Genomic DNA, 11240 nt, shown 5'->3' on the forward strand with positions numbered 1-11240 from the left:
GAAACTGATGACCGAAGTATCAAAATGCGTTCATTACAACGCAGTTTCACCTGGAAAGGGGATGTCCCCCAGTAGTGCTTCTGCAGCAGAACTGCTTAGAAACTGCAGAGCATCCGCAAGGCAAGTACCCTAGGCCATTGTGTCTGACTGTCTTTCAAACAGAGGAATGGCTAATTGCCACTTGCTGAGGGCAACTCCCGCACTGAGAACTGTGTGCGTATATGGATGGTATCGCTGAGACTCACAAGTATGCAAGACAGAAACTAGGTGCATTTTTTTCAGATTAGGAACCTGAGAATGGAAGATAGACGGGGAAGGGGAGCAGGGGAGATAGGGAGAGATTGGGCAATGGGTACGAAGTTACAGTTAAATAGGAATAAACTCTGGTGCTCTGTTGCACAGTAGGGTGCCTGTGGTTGACAACATTGCATTGTCTATTTCAAAACAGCTAGGGGAGAGGCTTTTGAATGTTCTCACCACAAGGATATGATAAATATATGAGGTAATGGATATGATAAATACTCTGGTTTGATTATTACGTACGGTATGCCTGTATCAAAGCACCACATTGTACCTCATAAATATGTACAACTATCATGTGTCAATTAAAAATAAAATAAAATAAACTTTTATTGATAAAAGAATAAAAAATAGCATGCTTTTGGCCACACTACTTGATAGGCATCATTTTAAAAACATAAGCGTATAAGACCGGGCATGGTGGCACATGCACCTGTACTCCCAGCTATTTAGGAGACTGAGACAAGAGGACAGGTTGAGCCCAGGAGTTTAAGATCAGCCTGGGCAACATAGTGAGACCCTCATCTTAAAAAATATATAAATACTATAGATGATGTAAAAGGGTCACCTTTCCAAATGAGTCAAATTCTTCCTTAATTTAATGTATTCCTAGGTAGTAAGTTTTTAGAGAGCTAAATTAATTCCTTGCTATATCTTAGGATACCATTTATAAGTGTTCTCATGGGGATTAGCTTCATTTTATGTACGCCTTTTTCCATGTGCTAATTTGTGTAGAGAGTTTATGTATTGTGGGCATTTAATTTATTCCTGCATTTTATCCAGGAAAATAGAGCCAGATGTTTTTGGACACTTGTTATTTGCTTTAAATAAGATATCAGGCTAAGATAAGAGAAATATATTGATTGGATATTGCATCTTCCTCTGGAGAACATAAAACCTTTCGTGTCCTACATGTCATCATGCCTTACAACTTTAGAACAGACTCTAATAAAAGGAAAATGTTTTGACTGTCAGTTTACTTGTGGATGGCAGGGTTGGGAAGGTGCACTCAATTATACTAACAGACAATTAATCTAAATTCAAAGCGAAGGCTCCTGTTCTGGATCAGGAACCCTGAGTAAACATGCTTTCTAGGAGACTTCACCGCCAGGTTCCAAGAGAGGTCACAGTACTGCTGCACTCCTGACGGCAGACCCTTGGATTCCATTGCAGGCAGTGACACACCAAGAGTAAGAGGAGCTGGCTGCAGCCCTGTCCACATGTGTCTGCTGGCTCGCCCTTCTGTCTGGCATCTCCACGCCCCTCCTCTTCCGGACTCCCTTGCATGACCTTCCAAACAGAATGAGCTGTCCTTCCACATATGACCCTAACTCATTCAACAGCTGGAGGCAAGAGCAAACTAGAGCTCATGCGAAGGGTATTAGCATTGAGTCTTTTTTTTTTTTTTTCCTTCTTTCTCTCAGACTAAAAGGTATTTGGAAAATTCATCTAAAACTTTTTTTAAAAAAATTCATTCATAAAATAGCCAAAGGGTTTCTCAGAGAGTTTCCTTTTAGCAAGTCTTTTGGAAGGAATGAATGTCTACTTTATTATTTTTTCTGTCCCTGACCTTGGAGAGGATTAGAGGGTCTGGGCAAGGAGAGGAGCCTCACACCCAGCCACCCACACTTTTCCTTCTGATGAGCCCCACTGCCATGCCATGCTCTGTACAAGTTCTCTGGAAGAACATAAGAGCCAAATTATGTGTGAGGGAATGAGACCATGCTTTGAAGAGCCGGACTTCCTCCTTTTATTTGCCCTTGAAATTGTTTTCACTCTGATCTGCAAGTCAAAGAAGTGATCTATTACACATTTAGATTTATTACACTCAAAATCTGTTTGACTCTGTGCAAATAAGGTACAGCCCTGCCTTCTTCCTATAGTTTTCTTATCACTATGGGACTTGAAAAGGATTTAGTTCAACAACTGAGTCAACATGAGCTCACACAAAACAAATTATTTCACACCAATGTCATTTTCTTTCTTTCTTTCCCCCCGCCCCCCACTTTTTTATCTAAATAATTAGGTCAGGGAAATCCCACGTGCTTAGTATCATTTTGTCAGCAAGGTACATGACAAACTCCGGTCACAATAGAAAGTCGTTTAGTGAATTAATGTCAACTCTGGAAAAAGTGGCTAATGTGTCTTTGTGAGCTTGGTCCTTGCCTGTACACCTGCCTGAAGATCACAAGACTAAGAAGGACAGGTAACACATACTGAATGATGGAATCAGAGCTCAGCAATATCTCATAAGCCTGTCATATGAGCCAAACCCAATATAAAACAATTTAGCAATATTAAGTAATTATCACATTTTGTACTTCAATAAAAATAATATCATGACTTTGCGGTAGGAAAGACTAAGTTTAATATTGGTTAAAAATAGTTTAGAAACTGTATTTGTCTGTCTTCAATATGACGTTTCTTCCCAAATATCCCAAATAATCTGAATTAATAGTAGAAATAATATATACCATTTATTGAATACCTAGTATCTGCTAAAATAACAAACTTACAGTGAAGGTATAACTATTTCCATTTTACAGATTAAAAAATGGAGGATATTAAGTAACCAGCACTAAGTCAAAATGGCTAGCAAAGATCAAAACCAACATGTTAGCCAATGTTAGGCAGCTCAAGTCCTTTCCTCTGTGCCCGAAATGAAATTTTCCAAGAATTTTGCATTGGTTATTCATATCAAGTATAAAAAATGTTATTCATCTCAATGAACCAAAATTAAGTTAAGACACTCAAGGACTATCTAGAGGAAATTGACCAGGATAGGAAAGAGTCTGGAAGCCATGCAATAAAAGACACAAAGAGTTGGTAAATATTTAACATGAAAAATAGAAGATTTGTGTGGGATTTGGAGATACCTTCAAATACTGAAGACCTGTGGTCAACTGGGGCAAATATTTTAACCCCAAATAAGTTCTCCAACAATAAGAGTTTCATTACAAATAAGGGAAGAGAAAGTGCCCGAAATGAGCATTTTCAGTCACTAGATACAGAATCAGAGAGCCACCTGCGAGGGTTGTTATTGAGTGAAATTCTGACTTTGAAAACATTTGACCTATATGAGGGATTCTTAATCTGATATCCATGGAAGAACTTTAGGAAGTCTTTACTTCCTAATCCTGGAATCCCTGGAAATTACATGAAAAATTGTATATGTGTTTTTTTTCTTGGGAAATGGTGGATATATTTCTTCAGATCATCAATGCAATTCTACAATATTGGTGAACCAGTGAAATGAAATCACTTCCAATTCTACAATTCTGTTTTGTAAAAGTAGTCTTACCCTTCACAGAGGTGCACCCAAAAGAACTGTGTGATTGATCTAATGTTAGGGGTGAACGAGCATAAACAATTGAAGAAAACTTCAAGGTTTTGAGCCTCATAACTAAGATGTTGATACAATTTAAAAAAAAAACTTTAATAAAAGAGAAGCAAATTTAGTGGAAGATAATTAAGTAGAAATAAATAGGCAAACTGAAGCCTAAGATTCCAATTCCAGTACTGAGTGTACTGAGTACGTAATCCAAATATTCTGTTACATCATGGCAGAAAAATGCTGAAATCTAGGGATATATGCTGACTAGTAACTGAGTCTTATATAAATAATTTTTTTAAAGCCACTTGAAATGTCGAACCATAAAATGTTATAACACTAACTGTTCTAGAGACTACTTACTTCAATCTCCTAATGTTACAACTGAAGAAACCATGTCTCAGAAAAACTAAGAGACATTCTCTACTCTGGGACCTTGTTCCCGATTCACGTCTCTGTCTGCAAATTTAAGGGAAAAAAATCTAAAACATTCAAATCTGGAATAAACCTATGTATTTTTCAGGAAGAAAATATAAAAAAAAAAAAAACTAGTCTTAACTACATATAATACACAAAGGTCCACTTTGTTATGGTATAAGGCAAGACCATAAGGAGGTCTTATGCCTCCTTATGAGGCATGAGACTGTCCCTTAGGAGTTTGAAAGTATGAATTCCACACTTCAGCATGCTCTGGGATGTTTTCACAGTATTTTTAACATTGGTCCTCATCGTCTTAATTTACCTCTGGAAATTTCCATGGATGCTTAAACTATGAAGAACAAAGAAGCACATAGCTGTGTTATTTAGAGTTGGTGAATTAGGTTCCGCAAGTCTTTTGGTTTGCTTTTAGATGTTGTCTTGTCAGTTTCTAAGATCAGAGGGAGACCAGCTCCAAGGGTGCTCGTGCATGCATTGGTGGTCTTCTATACCATCTGACGAAAATATTCATTCTGTGTCTCAAAAGGATATTCCAGATCCAGTTCTGAGTCAGCAGGTCTTTGGTGTGTGTGTGTGTGTGTGTGTGTGTGTGTGTGTGTGTGTGTAAATTTTCCACTGCTTCATTTTTTAAAATCCATCTGACAAGGTCAAGGTGGGGTTGAGAAAATAAAAATTTGGAACTAGTCCCATTTGAGACTTATTTCTTTAAGAAAGAAACTTTTTTAATAATCTGAAAGTTTACATAATTTTGACATGCAAGTTATATACGTGTGTGTGTATGTGTGCATGCTTGTGTGTATGTTCATTTCTTTAAAGAGATTCAAACTAAGTAAAATTTTGATTGGGGGTGTTGCTGAAATGACTAGAGTGTCAGCTGTTATAACTTCAGCTTTAAACACTAAACTGAAACATGGCCTTCATGTTCCAATTCGTACTGAAGCTTTATAATATATGGCCTTAGAGTAGAAGTATAATGATCTCTTGGGAGAGGCAAGATCCAATTAAAATTCAGTTTGCTGTCTTTTGGAAAGATATAAGCAGTTATATATCCTTTGAGAGGGTCTTAAGAAATACACACCTGAGCTTTAAATGGCTACTCATTTGACTGTGAAGTTGAATTTCAATTCATCTGGGAGTCAGAGCACAAGAAAGAATTCAAATAACAACACTCTGATATTTCCTGGTGCGTTACCAGGGAGAAAAGAGCTCCTGGAAAATGAATGCCTTACACATTTGCAGATATTACCAACCACTTATAAAAACAAGGCTATTGTTATGCATAAAAGTCATTCCTTTTAGGGGAAGCCTAAGAGTGAATTGAAATGTGGCTGACATTTCTACCGCAAGATAAAATGTTTTTTTAATATCATGTTTAAGTTCTCTTAGTTAAAAAAAGAAGAAAGAAAGAAAAATATCTATAATCCAGTATTCAGAAGCAATTCCAGACACTTCACCCATGAAATAACTCACTGGAAGACATTACCTTTCTAAATACAAAAGCTATTAGCAGCCTTTTCTAATTCTCTTTTAGTTCAGTAAGGGAATTATTGACCATATTTTGCAATCCCACATGTTTTTAAAAGACAAAATACATAGTACATTGAACAGAAAACATATGAACGCTTTCTATTTAATTTGTTAGTTCACGACTAAGATGTAACAGTCCAACATGTACAAGAACCTCCCCACCCCCATTTCACTCTGATGTTCTTTTGGTTACTTCTTTTTTACAACAAAGGTTTGATGTATTTTAAAATATAAAAGAAAAGCCACTATATTGCCTCAGAGCTACTCCATCTCACTGTTTCACTTTAAATTCTGATTGGCTGTAATGAGACCACAGACAGATTGATGAAATAAGATCAATGGGTTTATTATACATCCATATTTAGGTACTAAATAGCATTGTACTTGGGGTGATTTAGTTATACAGCTCATTTATTTCTTCAACAAATTTGTTGAATAGCAGTATTAGTTAAGGCAATGCAAGCTGATGTCATAAATAAACCCCCAAATCACAATGGCCTAAAACCTTAAAGGTATAATTTTTATTCATGGAAGCAGTGCAATGTGAGCAACTACAGGATTCGGGCAGCCAGAATCCTTTCATGCTGTGTTTCCGTCATCTTCCAGAGCTTCAGAATCTTCTGCATTTATCCAAGACAAGAGAAAAGAAATTTGAGAAAGTGTACCTGTTTTTCGCCATCTTCTACTCACTTGCTCTTGGAATTAACAAAACACACAACCATACCTAAGTGCAAAGTGGTCAAGAAATGTATTTCCTGATGGGGCAACCACCTTCCAGTGATAACTTCACACTCTGAAAGGGGTAAGCTGCAACACCTGTAATAATACTGTGCTGGACATTGTGGAATTTTCTAAAAGAAACAAAACTGGGACCTTGTCTTCCAGGAACAAGCACTGTAGCAAATTTTTGCAAGAACTTTATTCCCTTACCAATAATAATAGTTAATATACATTAAAAGTTTGTTATGTATCAGGCTCATTATTGGTCCAGAGGGTGTGTGGGTGGTATTTCAGGACTCAAAACCTGGTGTCTGGGCTGTTCCAAATTCATGCTCTTGCCTCCTGCCCTCTGTAGACTTCTAATCACTTAAGGAAAGAGACTCAAATCTGCTTCTTAGAAGTTCCTACCACAGGGCAGAGCCCACACCAGACAATGAAGGAATGTAGATTATACTAAACAAAACCCTAACACCTACTGTATAGGTAACTGTTGGCAATAAATTAGAGCTCAATTCCAACTCATAAAAAGCTGTACTCCAAAATACAATTCACCATAAATGAAAGCTTTTTTAAGATATGAGTTGCCTGTACTATAAATATTGATTAATTTTTTTAATCTGAGTCAATTGAGATGAAAATGCTAATTTGAGTAGACAAGCATATGAACATTAGTGGAAAAACTCACCTAAAAAAGTACAAGAGAGAGCAAGATGCCCAAGATAGATTAACACAACACTTTAACCAGAATATTCTATCATTTTCTTTCTGCACATACACCTTCTAACTTGCAAAGCTATCTTGCTTCACATGATCTCTTCCCATCTAATTTGATGGGGTTTTCTCTGAAAGAAATGAAGGGAGGATTCCTCCAGTTCTTGTTTTCTATGATAATTATCCTAAGTTTCAGGGGAAGAATCTTAAAAGAGAAATTCTAGGCTCTTCTCAGCTTGGAGCAGAACAGAGATATATTCCAGTAAGGAATATAGTTCATGGGCATAAGCAACTTGAATATGAGGTAGAATTGGGGTTAAATAACCTACGAAAGGTATAGGTGATATTCTATCAGATAAGAGATATTACCTATAGTTTTGCAAAAGAAATAAACTTTTAGCTAGGCCTTTTAGAAACAAGTAAAATTAACTGAGTTTACCAACTATAGAAAAAATAGGAAACTGTCATTTAGAAGGATACGATCTACTCAGCTAGTCAACCAAGAAATACATCGAGTGCTCCGATGCGAGGTAGGGTACGAAGAACAGTAGGGAGAAGGGGACAGTAAAAAGGTGCAAGACAATACCTATTCCCATATAGGTCAGCAGCTAAGAGCAACAACAAAAGAGAACAATGGGCATGTACGGTGTACCCACCTGTACCAGGTAACATGCCCAGGTGAATTATTCAAATTATCTCACTTGGCACTAATGCATGTAAAGTACATAGCAGGGTGCCTGTCACAGAAAGAATGTACAATAAGTGGTAGCTGTGATTTAAATGCCAGTTTTATGTGGAGGTTATTATCTGTTTTCAAATTAAAGAAAGGGAGGCATGGTGCGTCTATGTGATGCTATAAACTGAATGTTTTTATCCCCACAAAATTTATATGTTGGAACCTAATCACCAAAGTAATTGTGATTAGATTCCAAAGGTGGGGCCTTTGGGGGTTAATGAAGTCATGAAAACTCCACCTTCATGAATGCCGTTATAATAATAAGAATTAGTATCTTCATAAAAGAGGACTGGGGGAGCTCATTTGTCCTTTCTGCCATGGGAGGGTGCAGCAACAAGGTACCACCTTTGAAGCAGAGAGTGAGCACTCATCAGACATTGAATCTGTCAATACGTTGATCTTGGACTTCCCAGCCTCCAGGAGTGTAAGCAATAAATTTCTGTTGTTTATAAATTATCCCATCTAAGGTATTTTCTTACAGTAGACTGGGTTAGGCAATGAGGGTATTTTGTGGAAATTGCATCCTGAGTGTCTGTGCTGTAGCTCCCCATGAGTCTTCCATTCTAATTCTAATCAACTTCCAGTTATCTATCTTAAGCAGAGTACCTTTTAGGACAGGGTAATGGGGGGAGCCTAGAGGTCACATGCAAGGCCTCCCATCTGTGAAGGTTTAGTTGGAAAAAGCTGACAATGAGTTGATTCCTATGCAGCAGTAGTCATGAACCCGGGGCAAGAATCAGAGCACTGCGCTGTCTCCCAGGGTCCAGAGGGTGTGGCCCTGAGAGACAGATTGGTGAAATCTCTAAAGGGCAATGTGCCAGATTGATGAGATGATCTTGGGGGTACTTGCTAGTCTCCTTGGCTTCGGAGGGGCGTGGAGGGAGGGGAACAGATAGGCTCAGATCCTCTCTGCCCTTGAGGCTGGTCAAACATGTTGCAGCTTTGTAGAGAAGTGTCTTCTCCTTATACCTTGTACAGATGATTTGCTAACCAGGCCTGAGACTGTTGTATCTCCCGCCATTCCAGTAACTCAAGTGCCCTCAGAGCTAATCCAGGTAACTAGAACCAGGGGCAGGCAGTTAAAATAATAAACACCCAAAGGGAACCCAGCAGCCAGATTGAGGAATAACAACAACCCATGCCCCAAGATGGATATTCTCCTAGTAAAGTAGAACTTCCAGAAGAGACAGATAACAACTTTAATAAAGAATCAAAAGTATACTTATACAAATTGAAAAATAGCATTAAGATAACTTTCCAGCATTCAAAACATGGTTTTCAATTAAAAACGTCAATTCAGTTAAGGAAAGGATGGCCTAGGATGAGACAGACTCACTTGCAGTATAAGACATTAGAAAGTAAATACCAAATGAGTCGTTTTGATTCTCAGGTGGAATTGACCATTAGACTCACCTGTTAATAACACAGACTTTTTCAACTTACCCAGCTCTAATAAATCAGGAACTCTGGAAGTCAAGCCAGTGAAACTGCATTTTGGTTGGAAGTGGCCACTGGTTTTGGGCACTGGTTATGGGGTCTGTGGAAACTGGCAGTACATGTTGAATGAGTTATCAGGGTGAGAGATCACTGGGTCTGCAGGGATGGTTGTAAGGACTGCAGGAGAGAGACGAGAACTGAAATGAGCTGTGAGAGGTGGGTAGAGTTTGTTGATAAAAATATGAAACAAGGATTGATGAATGTTTTGTCTGCATGATCCCAAGTTTTCACCAGACGTAGACACAAATACTTGTCACAACCATAGATCAAATAGCAAATCTGAAATTTTTATAAGTTTAGCCTTAAATAATATAAAACACATCAGATAAATAAGAAGTTGAAGTATTGCAATTTTGCAAATGTTTAGGAAGCTTGTGTTCATCCAGTTCACATTTCCTTCACTCTATGTGTGCATGTTTGATAACTGAAATACACAAGTTAAATCTTTAGTCTTACTTTTTAAACCACTGACAATAACTATGGTCCATTTCTCTCCCAATGTTCCATTTCAAGACAGATGGATCAGTTTGTCAAGGTCTGAGCAAACAGTAGGAATAAATGGAGTGCTCCGAAGGCAAATCTGCAGTGGTGTATTCAATTTGATAAAATCACCTTTGCATATTTTTCTCCTGCATTTCCTGAACCACTCCACTAAGGGAGACAGCCTAGTACTTCTTGGCTTTTTTCTCTTCAAATGGCTGCTTCTGAGTCGCAGATGTAAAATAACAGGAATCAAAGGATTCGTGGATCAAGAAAAATGACTCCAGATCATTTCCAGTAGGTTATTTCCTTGAAGCTGTTCCGCTCTGCCCCCAGGAGGTGTGATGGATTTGAACTAAATGTAATCAAAACTTTTCACCTGCATCCTTATTTCCTGAAAGTAGCTCAGTCCCATGAAGCTGAACTTTCTGCAGCTGTGAGACCCACGGCATGGCTGTTTCCTTAGGGGAAATAAACTCAACGTTTCTCTGAGTCAGAACCACAGTACAACAGTCTCATGAAATGCTCTATGCCAAACAAAAAGCACTCTGCACTCAGATTTGGGATGAGGTGCACATGCTATCAGCTCTCAGAGGGCGACAGAGCACATCCAAGCTTCTGGATCCCCTGCAGCAGAGAAATCATTTTATTCATAACTCTCTTTAACTTAGCCACTTGTGTTCATTTTTGAGCGCTGCCTTAACAAAGTAACAACTGGGTAGTTTAGACAACAGAAATGTATTGTCTCACAGTTCCGGAGGCTAGAAGTTCAAAGTCAAAGTGTTGGCAGCCCTGTCCTAAGCCTTCCTCCTTGGCTTGTAGATGGCTGATTTCATATTTACAGGGCATTCTCCCCATATAAGTGTCTATCTCCAAATTCCACTTGTTTATAAAGACACCAGTTATAGTGGATTAGAGTCCATCTAACGACTTCATTTTAATTTGATTACCTCTGTAAAGACCCTGTCTCCAAATAAGGTCACATTCTGAGGTACTGAGGTTTAGAACGTACATCTGAATTTGAGGAGGGAGATGTAATTCAACTGATTACACCCCTGAATCCTTCTTTTTCCCCAGGTCCTCTATTAACAACCTGAAGAACACGTTTAGAAAGATGTTACTGTGGCTTCACAGATACCATGCTCTTCTTCAATGGTTCCCAAATGCCATTTGCAGAATATATGCAGAATCACTGGGAGTGCTTTTTAGAATTCTAAATCTGCCAGGCATGGTGGCTAACACCTGTAATTCCAGTACTTTGGGAGACCAAGGCAGGCAGATTGCTTGAGCCCAGGAGTTCGAGACCAGCCTGGGCAACATGGTAAAACCCTATCCCTACTAAAAATACAAAAAATTAGCTGGGTGTGGTGGCATGCACCTGTAGTCCCAGCTACTTGAGAAAGCTAGGCTGCAATGAGTCATTAGCCCATGATCCTCCACTGCACTCCAGCCTGGGCAACAAGAGTGAAACCTGTCAGAAAAAAAAAAAAAAAAAAAAAA

General features: G+C 38.4%; 1 long non-coding RNA gene across 1 annotated transcript in view; it reads left to right on the forward strand.

Moving 5' to 3' along the window:
• Positions 1–6190: 6190 nt before the first annotated feature.
• The window catches only part of LOC108527206 (uncharacterized), an 8998-nt gene continuing 3948 nt past the window's right edge, over positions 6191–11240 (forward strand). The window contains exon 1 of the long non-coding RNA XR_001884736.1: positions 6191–6398. This is a non-coding gene — a long non-coding RNA (uncharacterized LOC108527206). The remainder of the gene's footprint in view (positions 6399–11240) is intronic.

The sequence above is a fragment of the Rhinopithecus bieti genome, unplaced genomic scaffold (assembly GCF_001698545.2).
Source record: "Rhinopithecus bieti isolate Rb0 unplaced genomic scaffold, ASM169854v2 scaffold_2453, whole genome shotgun sequence".
NCBI classification, from domain to species: Eukaryota; Metazoa; Chordata; class Mammalia; order Primates; family Cercopithecidae; genus Rhinopithecus; species Rhinopithecus bieti.